Source organism: Fukomys damarensis, unplaced genomic scaffold (assembly GCF_012274545.1).
Source record: "Fukomys damarensis isolate Sample0158 unplaced genomic scaffold, DMR_v1.0_HiC HiC_scaffold_3, whole genome shotgun sequence".
Classification (NCBI taxonomy): domain Eukaryota; kingdom Metazoa; phylum Chordata; class Mammalia; order Rodentia; family Bathyergidae; genus Fukomys; species Fukomys damarensis.
In genome coordinates, this window is record NW_022900915.1 from 15,419,796 (window position 1) to 15,441,357 (window position 21,562).

At 43.5% G+C, this 21,562-nt stretch overlaps 1 protein-coding gene and 1 non-coding gene across 3 annotated transcripts in view; both read right to left on the reverse strand.

Annotated features, from left to right (window-relative positions):
- The window catches only part of Ndfip1 (Nedd4 family interacting protein 1), a 104,782-nt gene that overhangs the window by 48,825 nt on the left and 34,395 nt on the right, over nt 1-21,562 (reverse strand). The window lies entirely within an intron of this gene.
- On the reverse strand, nt 7,471-7,574 carry LOC117287519. Its single transcript, XR_004518802.1, has one exon. It is a non-coding gene; the product is annotated as a U6 spliceosomal RNA (small nuclear RNA).

Sequence of the window (21,562 nt, forward strand, 5' to 3'; positions counted from 1 at the left end):
CCCCCTGCCGCCGCAGTCACAATGCCTCGGTCTCGGCCGCGTCGCACGGTGGCGACCCGAGCCCTGCTCTCTGGAGGCCAGAGCTACATACTTATTACTCCCTTAACTGCCATCGTCGTAGGTCAGGGGTCAGCCGACCACAGGACCTGAGCCAAATCCAGTGTCTACGAATAAAGTTTTATTGGAACACGGATGCGCCCGTTGGCTTAGGATAGCCTGACTGCAAACCCTAAGATACTTGCTATCTGATCATATAAAGGAAAAAGTTGGCTCATCCTAAATCCTAGTTAAAGTGGAGTATTTATAATAGCAGCCAAATGTTTATTCAATCCTTTAGCAAAGAGCCTCATCTGTGGGTACAGAAACTATATTTTCTGGAACAAACTTTCCTGAGAAGACATGACAGCCATGCCAAGAACTTTATAGGAAGCAGGAACATAAATAAGGCAATGACAAGAAAGGGAGATCAACCTGTGGGGGAACTGGAGGAGGATGGCATGGCTGCCACGCAGGAGATAACAATTATCAGTGTTTTCCCAGATGAGGAAATCGAGCCTGAAGAGATGAAATATTTTATCCAGTAACACAGGGCTAGCAAAGAGTAGAGTTGAAATGCAAGCCCTTTAAAGCAGCTTTCTTAACGGTGTCATGCACCTATTCAGTTATTTATTTTAAAGGAGGAAATGTTTATTTGGCTTACAGTTTGTACAAGTTGCAGCCCAAAATTAGCTCTCTCAAAGGTAATGTGGCAGAGGGGCCACAGCTCATGGTAGTGGAAGAGAGCAAAAGCGGCAAGACAGGTAGTTATTCTTTAGTTATTATAATTTAATAAGCTTTATGAAGACTAGTTGTCTGTTAAGTCTTACCATCAAGGACATCTAGCACAGCATAGGTTCATACCACTTGCAGGGTATGTTTCTTCTTATCCAGCCTTCTGGAATTGCTGCTAGCTACATGTCGGGGGGTCATCCCTCAATCTTTGAAGCTTGATGCAGTTCACATTTCTTCTATTCCTCCTTCTCTTACTGCTCCACCTCCTCCTCTATGTAGGATGTAAGGGATCTACCCTTGTGCTACGTTCCCCACTTATTTTATTTTTTATTTTGAGACAAAGTCTAAGTCATCCAAGCAGGACTTGAACTGCCTGCCCTCTGCCTCAGCCTCACAAGTAGCTGCGACTATAGGTGTCCCACACTACACCTGGCCCCTTCCTTATTTCTTTTGCAAGTTGGTAATCTCAACTTGGTATTAATACTTCATTATCTTTGCTTGTTTGCTTGTTCATTCTGTCTTCTTCCCTCCCTCCCTCCCTTCCTTCCTTTCCAGTACTGAGGATTAAACCCAAGGTCTTTACACAGAGCTACATCCCTAGCCCTTTTTTGTGTTTTTATTTTGAGACAGGGTCTTAATAAGTTGCTAAATGCCTAGAGTGGCCTCAAACTTTCAATTTCCCTGCGTCAACCTCCCAGAGTGCTGGGAATACAGGCCTGTGCTGTAATTTTCAAGTGTGTTTAACTATATAAAAAACAAAACTGTGTTGCTGGGCGTGGTGGCGTATGCCTATAATCCCAGCACTCAGGAGGCTGAGGCAAGAGGATTGCTGTGAGTTCAAGACCAACCTGGGCTACATAGTGAGTTCCAGGTCAGTCTCAACTACATAGTGAGACCCCATCTCAAAAAAACCAAAACAAACAAAAACAAAACCGTGTTTTGAAACACCCTGAGGTTTCCATACATAGGAGCAAATGTAATCCATAAAAATTCTAGATATTTATCTGCCTTCCTCTGAGGGCTCCATCAGCATCCAGACCCCTACATATCTATCCCTATTTTTATATGTTTGCCTCACCTATGTGCATGCTGGGAGATGAACAAATTTAGGCACATGCAAAGTTGTCAGGTCTCCTTATTCTGAGAGGCTTCTCACTTTTTGCCGTTTTTAACCCAAAAAAACAACCTTTAAATGTAATAAGGTACAGTGATCAAACCAACATAATGTCCTTCCTCGTGTTCTTATATAAGAGGGAAAAGTCTAACTTGGAATTAAAAAAAATATATCATCAGTGGAAAATAGAAATCTAGGCCTCTTTGTCCGGATTGTCTAAATTTACATATAAGATAGAAGAGAGGGGCATGTCTGTCCTGCCACGTATGACCATTGGAGCAACTGCCATCTTCATATGTGTTTGCAGTGCTGTGGGTTTTCTGGAAAAAGAAGTTGCTGCCTTTCCTGTTTCTTTCCTAATTTACTTTATCTACATGTTCCTAGAATGTGGACACATGTATTTATTTTTCACAGTATAAATAACAGGATTTCTCGCAGGAATATTTTCTCTCAAAAGCAAAAGAAAGTTGATCTCTAAATGCCCATCTTCCTGTCCTCCTTTTCCAATGTCCTCAACTAAAATGTTTGGTAGTGACAGTAAAGACTTTGCTCTCTTTTTTTCCTGAATTTTCCAAATCCTTCCATAAGACAACTGAAATTATTTGCCTTGATTCAGTGAGTGGGTAAACTGGAGAATAACAAAAGTGAGTCACTGCTGTTTAAGGGCTCCAGTTGGCAAGCGACCTGTCCAAACAAGGGGAAATCTTATATTCAGGATTTCAAGCCTGGTATAAGCCAAGCAGGCAGATAGTTCAAAACTGTAAAAATTGTACTTTGGCTTTATCTCAGGATGTTGTCAAGAGAGTTTCCATAGAGAAAGCTATTACTCTCAGATTGCTGCACTTAGAAACTTATTTCCCCACAGAATAACTAATACTTTCCATGTGCAATGCTTTTTTGTGAATTACTGACTCTGAATCATGCCTTCTGAGAGAGAAGGTGAAACACAGACAAGTAAGAGCATAGCTCAAGTTCGTATTGCCCTCCTCCCAGTTTGGATAAAAATTTCTAGGATAGATGTGGTCATCCATCTTTCATGCTCACTTGAGGCTTGACCTAGGCACTGTTGAGCTCAGTAAGTACCCAAGAAGTATTTGTTAAATTTGTTCGGAGTCTCGTTAGCCTAACATCTATCTCATTTGAGGACTTGAATTTTCCCAGCTAACCTTTACACTTGAACCAAGCAATTTCATTTCTGGCTACTTCTTTTCATTCTCACTACACCTCCATGAGTTTCAGTAGGGCCAAAGAGAATATCTTCATATTACAAATAAATCATCCACTGATAATTGCTGCTCTTGTTTCTAGTCTTGGACCCTGGCACACACCATCTCCTTGATCCTCAGCACAAACTCATTCTGGAGATGAAGATTGGGGAAATTTACCTCACTAGTTCATCTAGGGATTGGGGAAAACAAAATGCAAACTTGTTTAAAACGTGAGGACTTATCTAAAATGTGAGTGCCACTCTGTTCAGGGAAGGAAAAACAGGACATAGAAGGGTCAGTGCCAACCTTTGGGTCTTTACAATGAAAAGAAAAGATAGTAAACACATGTTCAGGACTGTTTTTTGGGTACTAGGGATTGAACCCAGAGCCTCACACATGATGGGCAAGTACTCTTCTACTGAGCTACACCTCCAGTCCTTTTTAAGTGTCTTATTTTATTTAAATCATTTGTAGGAAAAATGGATGCACCTTGAGACCATAATGTTAAGTGAAGCAAATCAGACACAAAAGTTTCAATAGCTCACAGTTTCTCTTATATAAGAAACCCAAAGTATAAATAAATGAAAGAGCAAAATAAAAGGTAGATATTGGGCCAGGGATTTAGCTCAGTGGTTCTGCCGCCTGCCTTGCAAGCACAAGGATCAGAGTTCGATCCCCGGTATATATATAAAAAAAAAAGGAAAGAAAGAAAAGAAAAAGAAACAGGGAGATAGAGCTTTTGCAATGGGAAGGGAACCAAGAGATGGGGGATTGAGAAGGTGGTATAAAAAGAATTAAGATGTGTTATATGTATGTATCAATTCCCCAAGATGAATGTAATCACGTACTGCAAACATGTACCAATACATATTTTTAATTTAAAAATAGACAAAATTTTCTGTTTTGACATAGGATCTAAGTTGCCCAAGTTGGCTTCAAACTTGCAATCCTCCTGCCTCAGCTTTCCAAGTACCTGGGATTATAGGCATGCACCACCATTCTCAACAAGACTGAAAAAGAGATGATAGAGGGCCGGGGATTTAGCTCAGTGGTTCTGCTGCCTGCCTTGCAAACTCAAGGACACAAGTTCAATCCCTGGTACCACCCCCGACAATGATAGATAGCTAGATATCACAAGATAGAGCTGGAGGTGTCGTTCAGTGACATAGTGCTTGCCTAGAATAGGTGAGGCGCTGGATTTGAGTTCCAGCACATGCAAAAAAAAAGTTAATCGCAGCTATATTGAGCTATATTAACTAGTGCTGAGAAGTTGTAGAGTGAATTATATGACCAGGTAGGAGAATCAGGTCAATGCTGGACAGAAAGAAAGGGTTTTAAGTGAGAAAGGGGTTTTGCTGTGATTGGAAAGGGGGAAAGATATACAAAATCATGCATATGCCTATATAAAAGCTTAGCAGAGGGCTTAGCAAACTTTTATGTAAAAGAATAGATAGTAAATATTTTAGGCTTTGAGGGTCATAAGCAGTCATACTTTGCCATTGTATTGCAAACACAGCCACAGATAATAGCAAACCAATTGGCATGGCTGTTGCTGTGTTTAATTGTATCTCAAAGGTCATCTGAAATTCAGTGGTGTACAGGGTGAAGCCTAATACGAGGTGATTCAGTCATGAAGGCTCTGCCATTACAACAGATTAATATTGTTATCTGGGGAGTGAGTTAGTGATTGCAAGAGTGAGTTGATATAAAAGTGAATTCTGGCTTCTCTTGCCCTCTTTCCTTTTGCCATAAATGAGTCAGCAAGAAATGAGGACTTTCCAGCTTCCAGAGCTGGAGAAAAAAAAATCACCAGGGATTGAACTCAGGACCTTGTGCTTGAGGGGCAGGTGGCAGCACCACCAAGCTAAATCCCCGGCCCTGAGAAAAAAAATTTTTACAAATTACCCAGACTCTGGTATTGTTATAGCAGCATCGGATGGACTAGGACAGCTCTGTTCCATAACATTTCATTTACAGACATTTCAATGTGAATTGCATAAGATTTTCACATGTCATGAAATATTCTTCATTTTAAACAACTATTTAAAAATGTAAAAACTCTTTTAACTCTCAGGCCACACACAAAAAAAAGCAGAGGGCTCAATCTGCACCTCAGGCAGTAGTTTGCCAACCTCTAGCTTAGTAGCAAGACAAAAACTCTTTGCTAAAAACTTAACAGAGAATTTAAACCTGAGAGTAATGTAGAAGACCTACTGGAAAGGGGAGAGAATGAGAGAGGCTAAGGATCTATAAAAGATCCTAAATATAGGCAGGTAAATTGTTCTTATTTAAAAAGCTGAGTCAGAGGAAAAGGGATAATCAAATAGGAATCCCATATAGGACTCCTGATTCCTTGGTTTACCTTCTTGCCATGAAATACAACTGATCCTTTCACTTAGCAAAATTTAGCACTGCTATCTAGGGAGATCAAAATAGACCAAGATGATTATTCAGAGGGCCTGCAGAAACAGGAGTGAATACCTCTGAAAAGCTGTCCTTTTGAGGGGAGATTTGTACCTGTAGGAAAAGTAGCTGCTAATGAATCTTCTCTGAGGCCTCCCTCCTCTTTCCACACTAAAGATCTTATCGCAGGAGATTAGGGTTATACATCTGCCCAGACAGATTATCACAGGAGACTTTCTGGTGAATGCTACCCAGGGAGATTTTATGTGCATAATCGAAAAATCTTTGTTTATCCCTTGTTATGAGTTTGATTATACAATGACCCCCAAAAGACCAGCTGATGGACTTCTGGAAAATGATTGAATCATGAGGGGTCTAACTTCATCACATGGCATTATTGGGAAGTGACAGAAACAGGTCAGGTAGAGCTGACTATAGTAGGTCCTATCAGAATTAACACCAGGAATAAGATTTACACAAAAGTTAAGTTATATGTGTTACAAGTGCACCATAAAGTAGGTAAACAATTAAAATGGAGGCCTGATTGGTTATAGAATTGAGAGTGACCCTGAGGTGATAAAGTAAGAGATGACGTAAGTGAGGTAAGGTAGAAGGAATAACAATAAGTAGACAGGAAACTTATTACTTTATTACCCTTAAGCCCTGGGTCTCATTACCTTAAAACCCTGGGTCAGATCCTTGCTCAGCTCTGCATATAGGAATTTTAATCACTTAAGGAACATATATATATTGCAAGGTTTATCAGCCCTAAATTTACCCAGTCTATCTCAACCCCGTTCAATGCTGAGGACACCAAGATAAGAGTAACTTAAAATAATTTCCAGGATAATTGCCAGCTTTTTTACAATGTCCAGTTCCATGGCTCCCTGGAGTGATGCCTAGAAGTCCCCCAACCTACAATCACCCCTCTAGTTCCAGGAAAGGCGGAGCTTTGCAGACCAAGATGAGATCACCTCCCCTAAGAAGAACTGCGGCAGCCTCACTCCCAGCCAAGGACAGTCACCCCATGGGAACTGAACTGCTCCTCAAGCCATACGCATTCTTCTGCAGCTATGAAACCAGGACCAACATGATGGTCAGCCGGACCCAAGTCCACCTCAGCACCCCCAAAACTGGTGCCTTTCTTGTGATAGGCCAGTCTGAATCCCTGCATCAGAGTATGCCCCTGCGGATGCTCAAGCTGGAACTCTTTCCCTATTAACCTTTATTTTTAACTTCTGCCTAATAAATCTGCCTACCCTCTCACACACTCTAAAATTTTCTGTGACACAGTCAAGAACCTACCTGTCAGCCTGAGATGGGGCTCCTATCTCCTCTTTGTGGGACCTTCTCAGACCCCATCCAGTGTCACTAAGACCAACAGAGGCATTTTTTTTTTCTTCCAAGAGTCATCATTAACATTTAATTTTGGGGCCAGGATTTAGCTCAGTGGCTCAGTGGTTCCTCCACTTACCTTGCTAAGTGGTCCTGAGTTCGATCATTGATACCAAAAAAAATTTTTTTTCTTTTTATTTTGAGATTAGCATCCTGTTATGTTGCTCAGGTTGGGCTCAAATTCTTTTTTTAATTAATTAATATTATTGATACATTTAAGGTATACGATATAATGACAATCATCACTGGAAATTTGCACCTTTACATAATCCATCTTGGTTCATACGTTTTCCCCATTCCCCTGCCCTCCCTTCAACCCCTCCACCCCTATCTACAAAGACCCTGTTTCTGTTTGTTTTTCTTTTCATATTAATTCCATTCCCTCTTTCTTTTCCCCTGCCCCTCCCACTTCCCTTCCCCTTTGCCCCTTTTCTTCCTCTTTCACATTAGCTATTATACCTTTTAGTCCTTACTGACACTTTCAGTTTTTCACACTAGAGGAACTATTCAGTATTTACACATACGTGTCTTATTTATCCCACTTAAGAGTATCGCCTCAATGAGCATCCACTTAGCTATAAAAATATGGAACACATCATGAATTTGCGTGTCATCCTTGCTCAGGGGCCATGCTAATCTCTGCATCGTTCCAGTTTTAGTATATGTGCTGCCAAAGCGAGCCCTGGGCTCAAATTCTTAATTGTCTGGCCTTGGCCCCCTGAGCAGCTGGGAATACAGATGTTCCACATTTAGTTATAAAGATGAAAAAAGACAGAGATTAAAGATAGCTAAAACTCATATCTCTACCCTAAACAGAATATATACTCTAAGTTTGGGGTCGCCCCTCCCAGGTGTGATGCACACTTGGTCCACGTGGCTGCTGCCTTTAATTGTGCAAACTGGTGTAGCAACTCTGGAGACAGCCGTCACTGTGTTGTCTGTGCAAATGACACCTCCCTCTGTGTTTGGGCAGTACACAACCTGTGCAACCACAGGAGGGGATCCTGTGAAAATTTCCGAGTAGCCCTTCTTCTGACAAATGGCTCACTGTTCTCTGTAAAGTTAAGGGTTGTAGGAGACCAGAAAATGCCACCTCAAAATATGCCTTTTTCACATGAAGAGTTTCTTGGAGCTGATTATTTTGAGAACCAGCAGACACAGGAAAAACTATGAAACATGCACGTGATGCTTTTGTAAGGAAAATTGACATCTCCAGAGGAAATTTCCACCTGCAAGGGTGTGTCGCTTTCCTTACCAGGAAGAGAGGGATGCTCTAAATCACAAGAAATACTTATCAATGAGATCACTCTCTGAGATACGCATAACAAGCCTTATTTTTGTTCATTCTGTTTTTCTTGGTCACCTTCCTATAACTTACCTTCCCGACCCCTACTGTCTTTGATATAGCTGAAGAAGGTATTTAAGCTTAAATTGTAAACCAACTCTGAGAGTTATTCATTCCCCTGGATATCTCTGAATATTCTAGACAGGTAAAATTAAGTAAAAATATTATAGAGAGCCAGACAGGGCTAGGCCCTCTAGAGAGCCAGTACAGAGGATGAAAATACATTGCAATGGTGGCTAGAGGTATATCTGTTAAAGGGCAAGGCTCAAGATAAAGATGGAATGACCAGGCCTATATACCTCCCCCAAAATAAATGATATCTCTAGGTCCAATACAGTCTAGGTAAACATCAGACCTGAGTCATCTCTTCCGTTAAGAGTTCTTTGTTCTTTCCATGTACACGTGCTACACGACCTGCTTTTCCCCTGGATCAATATCACCTAAGCAGCTATACTTGTAATCTTACTGGTTGATCATAGTTTTGACCCACGTTCTGCCCACCGCGTAATTTTATACCCGCCTCCTGATTTTGATCTATGAAACTTCCTTTAAAAAGTGGATTGGTTGGCAACCCACTTTCAGGGTCCCCTCCTGTCTCTAGGAACCATCTCTCTCAATAAATTTTCCCTATGTTGATCTCCATTGTTCTTGAAAATTCATTCTTCGATTTTGGGAAACACAAACTCAGCATATCTGACACCCAGCAGGTTGGGAGCTACGTTTGTTCCCCTTATATCACCATGTATATATGATATATGTGTTAGTAAGATTCTGCTTTTCTCCTGTTAATATGTCTTTTGTTAAGGGGTCCCAGCCTAGAACGTAGAAGAATAGGAGGAAAACTGTTTTTCCCTTCCTTATAAGGTACTGTGGGCGGCCAAGAAATGAACAGCAAAATGTCCATCCACAAGGAAATAGTCTGTTAGTCTCTGAACACAGTGTCCCAGCCAGGTGAGTCACTAAGCTCCTTGAAGAGAGAAAAAGGAGAGTAGAGAAGGTGCTTAACTCCTCTAAGCCCCCAGGCTTATTCGTAAAGTAAATCAAGGGTTTCTTACATTTCCCAGGACACTAGCTTTTCTCCCTGTGTTTAGGGAGTATCATAAGAAACAAAATTACACAGGGGAAATGCTAAAGCTAGGAGCTCTGCACTGCCTGGGGTGCGTCAAGGGAGAAGCAATATGTGTTCATTACGACACATAACAGAAGCCACCTGCAGGGCCCACTGGAAGAAGCTGATGTTGGCGTAACTCAGCAGCAGCTGTGGGCACGCACGCCAGTTCCTACAGGTCTCCAGAGAACTCTGCCCAGGGGACGTACAGCATCCTCAGGTAAAGTACAAGAGTGAATCTCCGTCTCTAAATATGAGCACAGGAGGGCCAGAAAGTAATACTTTAGTTCAAAAAGTAGGGTTGAAATCCTGGCCAAATTATTCAGTACTTTTTCTTTAGCATTATGCTAGAAGAGGAGCTATATATTCACGACAACATCTTTAATAACAAAAACCCACAGAGTGCAGTGTTGGTGGGTTAGTGGTGAGCACAGCTGCCTTCCAAAAGGCCGCAGACAGAGTCAAAGACAGACCCTTTGAGGCCAAATCCCTCCTCTGGAGTGAGCAGTGGTATAAGAGGGTGGTGCTATACTTTGGATCTTAAATGACCCCCAAAAGCCCCTGCAGTAAAGTTGTGGTCCCAGTATGACACTACTGATGGGTGGAGCTTTAAAAAAAAAGCCAGCACAATACACCTGTATACACAGTACACTTGTAGTCCCAGCTATTCAGGAGGCTGAGGCAGGACGATCACTTGAACCTGGGAGATCAAAACCAGTGTAAGCAACATAGTGAGAACCTTTCTCAAAAATAAGGGAGGTTTACTGGGAGGTTGGAGAGGATTGAGGTCACTGGAGGCATGATCTTAAAGGAACCGTGGGACCAGTCTTCCCATTTTTCTTTTCCAGGCCCCAGCCATGAAATGAGCAGTTTTGCTATGCCATGACGAGCTGTCTTGCCACAGGTCCAAAAGCAACAAGGCCAACAGACCATGGGCTGAAACCTCTGAAACTATGAGTCAAAGAAACTTTTTCTTTCTGAAAGTTGATTATCTCAGGTATTTGTTACAGTGATGGAAAGCTGATACTACTAACACGAGTGGGGGTATGAGTTGGGATAGTGTTATAGACAAGTAAGTTATATCTTTTTTTTTTTTAATGGTACCGGGGATAGAACTCAGGACCTTGTGCTTGCAAGGCAGGCAGCGGAAACACTAAGCTAAAGCTCCGGCCCTAACCAGGTAAGTTAGACAGAATTAATATGCAGTGAGAGGAGGATTGGGCCCTTGAGGAAGTCAGCACAAACAAAAAAAATGAAGACATCATCATGGCTGAAATGAGCCAGGCCTCAGGATGGGCTCCGGTAGCCAGGCCTGAGAGATGAACGGTAACTTGAGATTTGACGGCAGTTAGCACCCCCTGGCCCAGCGGGCCCAGACAGGCATCAGGCACACAGGTGGGGACCAGAACGTCCGGGCCCATACTGCCTTCCCTTCCCCAAAATGCCTTTGTTCTTTCCATGCACCCTTGCCACGTGACTTGTTTCCCTATTGGATCCATGTTAGCTAAGCTGCCATACTTGTAATCCTATAGGTTAATTGTAGTTTGACCCATGTCGTCCCCACATTGTGACTCTGCTGTGTGAATTACCCCGGACAAAGAGCCCTGGTGACCACGCAATCAGGCAACCTCCTGAAACCCAGAAGCTGTTCTTCTCTTTATTCCCAACAAAACTTTCCTAACCTCTTCCTTTGTTTCATGACTCCATTCCTTGATGTTGTAAACCCACAAACTTGGCACATTTGACAGGCTGGGACATTTTTCCTATGTCAGTAGCATCCTTGCTGGGCATAGTGGTGCATGCCTGTAATTCCAGCACTCAGGAGGATGAGGCAGGAGGACTGCCATGAGTTTGAGTCCAGGTTGAACTCCACAGTGAGACCCTGTTTCCAAATAAAGTACCCTGGAAATAAAGCCTTGCTCAGAGTTGATTATGATGAAACAGATCCTAAAACCTCAGATTTCATCTCTGTATAGTGTACTAGGCACAAGCCTGGTGACCAAGGGGAGGCATATTCTTGGCTTTCAAAACACAAGTCCCCCAACCCCTTGCTTTGCCTCTCCTTTCCTCGGTAAGGCAGCACGACTCCATAAGCAAATGTGGACAAGATACTAGTTTACAGCTCACCCAGATCCCCAGTTTTCATTCCTACCAGGTATTCCACCATAAAAAGTGTTAAGGCACGCTTTTTGTTTTTATTGTACAGCTCCCTAACAAAGGTGCCTCTGATGTCAATGGCCCCCAAAGCACTGCCAGAGTAACACAGAGCCCTTTATCACAGGGCATTTTACATTTATTATCTTTCCACCACTCACAGTAACACGAGGTACAGTCTATATCCAGCTCATCCTGTGGATGATGTGAGCACGGGGAGAGACAAAGCTGTGTAGGAGCAGGCAGGAGGAGGGGAGCGGCCGGGGGGGGGGGGAGGGAGGGAGGGAGGGAGCATGAGAGATTGATTGATTTACCATTATGGCTAAAAGAATTTTAGAAATAATTTAGTTTGAGATTTCATTTTACAAATGAGAAAACTGAGCCCAGAGAGGTTAAGCCACATGACTATGATCACACAGGCAGGAAGTGACTTTGGATGAATACGAATTACCATGGCCACACGCTCTCTGTGACTCTGTGGCCCAGTCTATGACTTGAGGATTTGTGTCACCCTCAGATGTGCTAGTATACCTGAATTTTGATTTAAAAGGAAAACAAAGGCTGGGCGTGGTGGCACACACGCCTGTAATCCCAGCACTCGGGAAGCTGAGGCAGGAGGATCGCTATGAGTTCGAGATCAGCCTGAGCTACACAGTGAGTTCCAGGTCAGTCTCAACTACATAGTGAGACCCTGTCTCAAAAATAAATAAATAAATAAATAAATGGAAAACAGAAACAAAAACAAGACATTGTGCTCTTTTTGTATCAGACTGCTGAAGTCAGATGGAATTTAGAACAGGGAGAAGCTTACTGGAGCTTAACTTTCCCCTCAGAATATCTGCCAGGGGCTTGTTTACCTTTACAGTTCTTCAAAGGTGTCAGAGAACACATCCAAAACTAGAGCTCTCCCCAGCTCTCCCAGAAGAGGCTTGTAAACTAAAAACATCGCTCCCTTCTCCCTTCTAAAACACCTCCCTCATGAACCAGCAAGGGTGTGTGTGGCCCTTCCTTCCCCATCCAGAGAGCCCACCCTCACTTGAAAATCTGCCTTCCTTCTTGCTGAAAGGAGGTGTCTTTTGCCGGACAGGAAAGACTTTTCCTGTAACACATTAGCACACGTTGCTTTCTCTAAAGCAGATGACTTCACAGGAGCAAGATGGGGTCTCTGGCTTTCTTTTACCTCCTGAAGATCATCTAAATGAGATAATGTATGTTAAAGCACTTTGCAAACTGCAAATAACAGGGACTCTCAGTGCCCCTGCACCCCTTTCCTGCCTCTTCAAAATGCAATGAGAAGGGAAACGTCACTCGTGCTGCTTCTGGTGACACAGACTTTCCAGCCGTAAAACCCGGGGAGTTTTCCTGGCCCACGATTTCTGTGGGTGACTCCTTGCATGCGAGATGAGATTAGAACCACTGCAGAAAACAGGCCCGAGGCTGGGCTCATGCCAGCTAAAACTGAGTTTCCAGCAAACCAGCTGAACCAGGTAGATGGGAAAACTGTTCCATCACGAGGGTCTCCCGGTGGAGGGTCTCACATGTTAGTCCAGAGTCAGTCGTAAGACAAAGACTGATCTGCCGGCTCCCTGCCCAGGCCACGCGATGCTTGAGCTCCATAGAAACCTGTTCTGTTAGGGATGATTTCAGTTCTTTTATTTTATTCATGCATTCACTCATCCAATAAATAGATATTCAATTCTTACTCCACAGAGTCCTGTGTTTAAAAAACTCCATTTTCTGCCCACATACAGTGAGGATAGTTTGAAGGTAAATAGGTTTTGTTGAACTACAGAAAGTAAAATGTTCCTATGTGCATTGCACCCACCAGCCATCCTTCCCCTCCCTCCCTCAGCCATCAGAGATCATTTCTGGGATATCTTCCGTTTCTAGGAACTATCATGGTTTTGTCAAAGCTCTATTTTCAAAAGGCTATCATGCTCTTTTTATTTTTATTTTTATTGAGGTTTGAGGGAGTGAACCCATGACCCTATCGCATGCTAGGCATATAGTCTACCACTGAACTATACCCCAACCCTTGTTGTAAAATTTTTTATTTTATTTTGAGTCAGGGTCTCACTCAGTTGCTCAGTCAGGCCGGCTGTAACCTCACCTCCCAAGCAGCTGAGATCACAGCTGGGTGCCACTGTGCCCAAATACTTTTTATCATTTTTATATAGTATTATTACTCATGTGTGTGGAAATGTAAAAGCAGTAACACAGATTATTGAACAGAACGAGGTCCATACTTCTTGTGCGGTTGGTAAAAAAAAGCAAACAAACCAACAGATAAAAAAGATCAAGGTGTGTAAGACACGGGCTTGGGCTCTCTGTGTTTATCATCACACTCAACTGAGGGTGGATACAGGAAGTGTTCACGCTCAAACCAGGCAGAGCAAGGGCAAATGCTTCCTGTTTCCCACGCCCATGATGGACATCGTAATAGATCACAGCACTCCCACTGAGGTCAAATGCAGCCCAGACTCCTCCTCAGTACCCTGCCCCTAGTAGTCACTGCCAGTTATCTGGAGTTGGCAGGTAAAATACAACCAACCCAGCCAGCTCCCTCTCCATCCAAATATTTTTGACCAAGTTTAACAGAAGTTCAAGAAAGGAAGAAATGACCATATTGCGAAAGTGGCTGGGAAGGGAGCCATCGGGGAGAACAATTTTAGCTGGACACCAAAGGATCAATCACATTTGGGTAAGAGTGGGGAAATAAACAGAAGGGAGGAAGATTGCACTTGGTGAGCTGTCAGTTAAGGAACAGGAGTTCATCCAGAGTGGATGCTTCGAGACGTCAGATGCTTTGAAAGTCTTTCACATTATTTTTCCTCTACTACTGTTTTAACTTTTGTTTTTATTGTGTTTGATTGGCTGGCTGGCTAGTCTTTTGAGATATGGTGTCACTAAGTAGTTCAGGCTGGCCTTGAACTCATTATGGAGCCCAAGGCTGGCCTTAAACTTGCACCGATCCTCTTGCCTCAGCCTCCTGAGTGCTGGGATTATGAGTGTGTGCCACCAGGCCTAGCTATTTTTTATTCTCTTTCATATTAAAGTTATCACTGCCATCACAAGCAGTTGTGCATGTTGTTCAGGTGCAAAGCTCCCCACCTAAATGGGCAAGTGGGGGACCAGTTCCAGCCTGCACCCCAGTGTCCAAAACTGTCCCCCAGTGCAGTGCTGCATCCCCAGGCAAAAGCAACGTCTTTTACTCACATGCATAAATCCCAATGAGACATCAGTGGTCCTGCAGTCACCAATGTGTACTGTAGAAAATGTAGAAAACTGCTGGTTGTAATGAGAAAAAACATAGAATTGACCTGAAATTCCACCATTAAAATATAAACACCTTTTCTGGGGATTGTGGCACACAGTGGTGATCCCAGCTACTTGGGTGACTGATACAGGAGGATCAAAAGTTCAAGACTAACCTGGGCATTTTAGTGAGACCCTGTCTCAGAATAAAATTCAAAAGGGCTGAGGGTATGGCTGTGTGCTTCCTCCATTCAACTCCCAGTACATTCAGAAAAGCTCCACGTAGTGTAATCTCAGCACTGTGAGGTGAGGCAGAGGACTGAGAGTTCAAGGCTAGCTTGGGCTACAAAGCAAGACCCTATCTTGGTTTTTTTTTTAATATTTTTTGTTTTTTTGAGACAGGGTCTCACTGTGTAGTTGAGACTGACCTGGAACTCACTATGTAGCTCAGGCTGGTCTCGAACCCACAGTGATCCTCCTGCCTCAGCCTCCCGAGTGCTGGGAGTACAGGTGTGTGCCACCACACCCGGCTAGCAAGACCCTATCTTAAAATAAATACAAAAACAAAAAACTTTTACCTCCTGACATTTTTAAATGCACATACATGTACTCTGTGTGTGTGTGTGTGTGTGTGTGTGTTTGTGTGGTGTCACAGATCAAACCCATGACCTCACACACACCAGGCAAGCACTCTACCACTGAGCTACACTCCCAGCCAAGTTCAGCTTTTTTTTTTTTTTTTTTTGTACCAGGGATCGAACTCGGGCCCTTGCACTTGAGAGGCAGGAGCGGTGCCACTGAACAAAATCCCAGACTCGTTTCAGTTTTAAAAAGCTCTCTATACTCTGGTTTCTCTTGAGATTGTATAAATCTTTCGCCTTTTAAAAAGCTCTCTAAGTGCTCCCCCACAAACACTCTTTTTTTTCTTGGACCTGGCAACCAAATCCAGGGCTTTGCGCAGGCCAGCACTCTAGCACTGGCTTACACCCCCAGCCCTTTTTGATTTTTATTTTGAGACAGTCTTGCTAAATTGTCGGAGCTAACCTTAAACTTGTGATCATTCTGCCTCAGCTTCCTGAGTTGCTGGTGTTACAAGAATGCACCACCCACCCCTCTGTCTACACATCCCCTTTATTATGATAACTTTATTGGTACTTAATTCCCATACCATATGCTCCACTTATTTAAAACATTCAGCTCAGCGGCTTTGCATATACTAGCATTGTGGAGCATTTGCTACAATCAATGTCAGAGCAGTTATAAAAAAGACAGGAGGTTGAAAGTGGAATCATTTGTGCTAATGTTCCACATTACCAAGCCAAACCTACATTGTTTACTTGTAAGATCTAACTTCCAAAAAATCAGGAGCAAGATAATAAACAATCCCTGTAAACCAACGAGGTTTCCTTTATACCACTAGAAGAGAAACTGACTGATTTGAGACAGATTCTCCCTTGGTAATCCAGGCTGGCCTTGAATTCACTATGTAGCCTCAACTGGTCTGTAGTTCATGCTTTTCCTGCCTCAGCCTCTTCGTAAGTGCTGGGATTTCATGTTAGTAGAATCATACAATATGTGGCCTTGGCTATCTGAATTCTTCTTGAGCATATTTTCAAAATATAGCATATATTTGTGCTTAATTTCTTTCTTTCTTTTTTTTTTTCTTTTGCATTACTGGGAATTGAACACAGGACCTTGTGCTTTTGAGGCAGGCATGGTGCCACTGAGCTAAATCCCCAGCCCCTTTTTATTGAGGTACAATTTATATAACATGAAATTAACCATTTGAAAGAATATAGTTCAATACCATTTACTACATTATTGCAAACTACATTACATGCAAACATCACCTCTGTCTCATTCCAAAACATTCTCATCACCCCAAAAGGAGCCACAACTGAGCTACATTCCTGTCCCTTTTTAAATTTTATCTTGACAGAGGGTCTTATTAAATTGTCTAGGGCCGGGGATTTAGCTCAGCGGTTCAGTGGCCTGCCTTGCAAGCGCAAGGACCTGAGTTCAATCCCCGGTACCAAAAAAAAAAAAAAAAAAAAGTTGTCTAGGCTGGCCTAGAACTTTGATCCTCCTCCCTCAGCATCCTGGATAGCTGGGATTACAGTTTTTGTGGGACTGTACCCAACTCAAATGTCTGCATTTTAAATTCCCCCTTCATAAGGGAGAGGAGAGCCAGGTATGGTGACACACGCCTGTAATCCGAGCACTTGGGAGGCTGAGGCAGGAGGATCGCTGTGAGATGGAGACCAGCCTGGGCTACACAGTGAGTTTCAGGTCAGTCTCAACTACATAGTGAGACCCTCTCCCAAAAAAAAAAAAAGGGAAAAGGAGAGAGGCAAGTGGTGGTGGTGAGTAGGGTAGAGGCAAATTTAAAGGAGTAGGAAATGATTTTTAGGAGAAATGAATGAGTTTAGAAAAAAGCAATGGCTTGGGACAAAATTCCTCCAGGCTAGGGTGTGGCATTTGATTTTCAATCTCTTCCTTGACTAAGAATTTCAGTAAGGGGCCGTGGATTTGGCTCAGTGATTTCGCTGCCTGCCTCATAAGCACAAGGGCCCGAGGTAGATCCCTGGTACCAAAAAAGAAAAGAAAAAGAAAAAAGAAAAAAGAATTTCAGTAAGAAGACTTGAAGGTCATTGTGTTCTTTGACAGAGCTGATCTTTAGGTAGATAAAGAACTTCTGAGAAAGCCCTTTTCTACACTTCAGGAGAAACAGAATCAAAGATGACTGAAAGTGTTGGGTGATGTCAGAGAGACCTTCATTCTGCACCTCTCTCTCCAGCTCCACATTACAGAATGCCACACTTTGGGTGCCACTCTCTGAGCCCCAGAAGTGGAGGGGGTGCTGAAGGAACTCCACCAGTCTCTCAGGTACTTGAGATTCCACTTGAAACTGGCATAAGCATCGAGTCGGTTTTTCTTACGAATCCTGCGTTTAACAGGACTGCCACAGATAAGGTTCTTGGGAATCCAAGAGGCAAAGCATATGACAGACACAGTTTTGAGTGGGCCTGGCTCCCCCATTAGACTCTAAATTCTAGAGAACAAAGATTACATCTTGTCTGTGATCCGGCAGCGGGTGCACCATTAATATAGTATCTTGTTAAGCGGGAATAAGGGAAGCGTGTCTAGAATCAGATTTTCTAGCCCTTGCTACTCCCACTCCCCCCAGCCCCTAACCCCACCCAATTCTGAGTCACAAACAGGTAGATTCTAGCCTGTACAATGATGAGCTTCTATCTTCCCAGTACTTGGGAGACTGGGGCAAGAGGATGCTTGAGCTCAGGAGTTCGAAATCATCCTGGGCAACGTGGCATGATCCCCATCTCAAAAAACAAAAACAAAAACCTTGCAATTTACCTGAGGTAGGCATACTTGTAAAAGTATATTAATCATTACTGGGAAGGCAGGGGTATAGCATTAACAATGGAAAACCAAATGTTTAGCTGGGCATGGTGCGATTCCAGCACTCTAGGAGGCTGAGGCAGGAGGATCCCAAGCTTAAACCCAGCCTGGGCAACTCAGTGATTTAGTGAGACCTTTTCTCAAAATTTGAAAAAAAGGGGGCACTGGGAATGTTGCGTTCATATTGAGAAACAGCAAAGACAATAAAATAGTGGTGCGTGCCCGACACCTATAACCCCAGCACTCAGGAGGCTGAGGCAAGAGGATTGTGAACCAGTCACAAGTTCAAAGCAAGCAAGCAAACAAACAAACAAACAAAACCCACCAAGAAAAACCAACCATTTTAATAATGAATCAAATGATTCGTCCATGTTCCTAAAGTGGCTGCTGAGACTCACTCTCCAGCTCCTCAGTACTCTCTACGCAGCTCAGGGAGACGCAAACTAAGCAGGCAAGATCAGTGCTGCTATTGTGGGCACCAGGCCGGTCAGTTCGTGCAGATGGAGACACAGGGCTTGGTGCAACAAGCACTTTAAGGCACCACACATCCCTGCACTGACAGATTCAGTGAAGGCCGGGTGAAATCAGGTTCAAACAGCTCTTCGTGAGCCCGGCGTGGGAGTGCACACCTGTAATCCCAGCACTCGGGAGGCGGAGGTAGAAAGATCGCTGTGAGCTCGAGGCCATCTTGGGCTACATAGTGAGTTCAAGGCCAATCTGAGCTACAGAGTGAGAACCTGTCTCAAAAAAACAAAAATAAACAAGAAGGAGCCCTTCATGAGAAAAGCCCTCTTTGTCCTCGTTAAGACTTGGTGGATGCCAGACCAGAGATGACAAATCTGACTCCGAGTGCCTGGAAAATCTCACAGTGCGCCGACAGACGCACCCCTCCTACAGGTGACATAGTTGCATGTGCCCAAGCTGGCTCTCTGGTCCCACTCAGTCATCAGTTCAGATGTCACCATCTTCCCTGGCACCATGAGACACTAAGGGCTGCACGGCTGTGCGTCACTGTTCTGACACAGTGCCCAGCTCCATCTTCGCCGCAGGAGCGCCTCCACTTCAGAGGGCAACGGCAGGCCTGCTACTCAGCTTTGCTCTGTTTTTAGCTTCTATTCTGATGAAATGATTGTGCTTTCCGTGCTACGCCAGAACAGACAGAACTGTGGCTTCCATTTTCTAGCGTTCACTGCTAATTTCATGCAGTTAGGTTTTGTATTCTCTCCTGTCTCCATCAGACTCCGCTTTCCCTCTGGGGTGCTGGAACACTGGGGAGCACAGCGTGATGTGGGGGCACACGGAGTGGGGGAGGCTGTCTCCGACCCAGGAGAACTTGGCCCTGGGCGACTCTCACTGTACCTGGCTTGTTCTCCAGGTCAGGGCTGCTGCCGGCACAGCTGTGCCAGCCAGGACACATGGGTCACGGCTTAGCCCGGGGTGACCCCAGGGTCTTCTCCCCACAGCGCTTCAAGCACCCACCACAATTAAGTCACCTGCTCTGCCTGGCAGACCTGCCTGCTTTACTATAATAGCGGCAAAAGAAAAGCTTCCCCTGCAAACTGGATTCTGTGTAATATTGCTGAGATCCTCTCTAACACTCGGGGTGCTTACCGTACATACAGTGCAGCTTTGTGAGTTTCTCCTAACACCAAAAGTCTGTAAGATGCGAGGGCCCCTGTCTTTCCCAGGGGAAAGAAAATCTCTCTAAAATATTTTTGGTTTTGGTACTGGGAATTGTACTCAGGGCCTCACAGTTACCTGGCAGGCACTGTGCCACTGAACTCCAACCCCGGTCCTCTAAAACACCTTTTAACCAGATGTGGCAGCACATGCCTCTGGGAGGCTGAGGCAGGAAAATCACAAGTTCAAATACAGCCTGGGAAATTTAGAGACTTAGTGAGACCTTGTCTCATAATAAAAAACAAACAAAAAAATGGTCTGGGGATGTAGTTCAATTGCAAAGGCTCTGGGTTCAATCCTCAGTACCATAAATGAATAAGTGAAAGGAAATAAAATAAAATAAATCTTCAAGCCTGAGGGTTTAGCTCAGTGATAGCATGCTTAGCATGCATAAGGCCCTGCCTTTAATCCCCAGCCCCCAAAACAAAAATTAAGATGAAAATGTAAAAAAACACTTAACTTTTTTTTTTTTAAAAGGAATGGAGACATACAGGGAAGAAAACATTTAATGGACCACATTCTCACCAGATTATTCCTGTTGGTGAGTGATAATAATTATGACATTACATTAGCAATAATGAATATGGCTAGAAATTTTGACGTGAAAGCATAAAATAACCCATAGCTTCTATTCCCTCTCTTCCTAATGATAACAGCTATTAATTATTAATCATTTCTCAGACAGGTGTGGTGGCACATGCCTGTAATCCCAACACTTTGAATGGCTCAGCCAAGAGGATTGCAAGTTGAAACCTAGAGTGGGCAACTTAGTGAGATCCTGTCTCAAAACAAGAAATTTTTAAAAGAGCTGGGAATGTAGCTCAGTGTGAAGGGCCTGATTTCAAACCCCAGTATCACCAAAAATAAAATAAAGCAAGTTGTGATTTTGTCCTTTCACAAACTGTGTATGTTCTCTTTTTAAAGGAGGAAAAGGAGATAGCATGCTCAATAATAAATTCTGCTTCACGCCTTTTTTTCTTAAAATAATATGCTCTGACATTCTCTCCCTATTTACCTACTTTATCCATTCATGTGATTTTCCAACATTTAATCAGTTGACCCCCCATCACCACCACCACTGGGTAGACCAGGCTGGACTTGAGCTTGAGCTTCCTGTCTCAGCCTCCCAGAGTGCTGGAATTCCAGGTGTCCATGACCTCACCTAGACAATCAGTGTTCTATTAATTGTACAACATCTTGGCTGGGCAGGATGTGGTTTTGCACATCTGTAATCCCAGCAGCTTGGGAAGGTGAGACAGAAGGATCCAACATTTGAGGTAAGCCTGGGCAGCTTAGTGAGACTCCCACCTTAAAAGAAAAAAACAAAAAAACTGGGGATGTAGCTCAGTGCAAAACCTTTATTTTAGTATGCAAAACAAACAAGTACCAACACCACAATCAAAATTTCTTCTCCTTTCTAAAGACCAGTGGGCCCCGTGACCCACTTGAAATGCTACTCATCAATAATGGAAGAAGGAATCATATTTCGTTCGTTCACTTAAAACTGGCAGCTCCGAAGATTATTGAGCTTGGTCCCAACATCTGGTAAACACAACTATAAGCAAAGCTGGGGTGAGGCAGGCGAGGTATCAATAAAGTCATTTTCCGTGGACCAGGATGAGCACTACTTGCGATGATCAGGAAGTGTAAACACTGGTGATCCCCAAGGACTCGGTCATGTGGTGACAAGTACATTTCCCTGGGTGACA